This window comes from Apteryx rowi, unplaced genomic scaffold, assembly GCF_003343035.1.
Source record: "Apteryx rowi isolate R43461 unplaced genomic scaffold, aptRow1 scaffold_6, whole genome shotgun sequence".
NCBI classification, from domain to species: Eukaryota; Metazoa; Chordata; class Aves; order Apterygiformes; family Apterygidae; genus Apteryx; species Apteryx rowi.
In genome coordinates, this window is record NW_020450871.1 from 2,516,583 (window position 1) to 2,517,928 (window position 1,346).

The following is a 1,346-nucleotide window of genomic DNA, read 5'->3' on the forward strand; positions in this document are numbered from 1 at the left end:
CCGGCCGCCGCGCCCGGGGCAGCGCCCCCGGGGAAGGGGGGGGTCGCTGCTTTCTGCACCCCCCTCCCCAAAAATAATAGGAGCTGCTGCCTTTGGAGAGGGCGGCGACGGCAAGGGACTGCTGGCTCCGCGGTGAACGCTTTGCAGGGAAAACGTGAGCCCGATCCCCCACTTGCCCGGGAGCTTCCCGCGGAGCCGGGCGCTGCCCGTGGGGGGGGGCGCGGGGGGGTCCCCGCCCGGGAAACAATAGGGGGGAAATAATGCGCTGGGAGCGGACAGTGCGCGGAGGGACCGCGCTGCGCGGCCAGCAGCCGCGGCGGCCTGGCCGTCGGGAGAGAAAAATAAAAATCTATTAAATATATATATATTTTTTTCCCCAAAAATATATATATATCTATGCGGGAGGGGGGTATTGCCGAGGAAGGGCAGCCCCGTCCTTTGCAGCAGCGCTTCCCCAGCCCTGCTACAAGATGGCTCCCAGCCGGGCTGCGCCTGCAGCGAGGAGGAGGAGGAGGAGGAGGAGGAGGAAGAGGAGGAAGAGGAGGAAGAGGAGGAAGGGCCGGAGCCCCGCGCGCGCCCCGCTGGCGCTGCCCGCCCCGGGGGGGGGACACAGGGCCCCCCGCGCCCCGTGGGCACGGCCGGGACGAGCAGGCAGGGTTTTTATTAGCGACCTGGGTGATTTATGGCACGCATACCCCACCGTCGCAATTACAGCGGCGTGTAGGAGCCGGGTGTGAAAACATTAAACATTTATAAAATATGCTTTTAAAGCCACATAAAAGCGATTAAGCCATTAATATATTTTTTTTCCACTCTCCTCCCTCCCCCCCCCTTTTGGTCTACTAAAGAAGGCAGAAAGGAAAGAAAACAAAACAAAACCCCTGGAAAGCAGTCGGCATCGGGGCTTGAGCCGTCCAGCGCCGGGCTCCGCCGCAGCCGGGATTGCGCTCCGAGGCGCGGATAAATATACACGTATAGACCCCAAACATACGTCTGAGGTGCAAAATATATACGTTGCATTTGGGTTAAATAAAGCGCCTCGGGAAGCGCGCGAGTTTTTCGAGGAAAGCAGCGCCGGTCTCGCCGATGGGAAGCAGCGAAGGGGGTGCGCGGCGCTGCGCTGCGCGCCCGCCCGCCCACGCGTGGGGCCCGCGGCACCTCGGGGTGTTTCCCCCGTCCCCGCCGGGGGCAGCCTGGAAACCGCCCTGGGCGCCCGCGGGCGGCTTGAAACTCTCCTGCGGGCGGTGCTGGGGAGAATCGACTTGATTATTATTATTTTTTTAATTTAGACTGGGATTAAATTAGATTTCCCCTCCCCCCGCCTTTATAAAACCGGATTTTTTTTT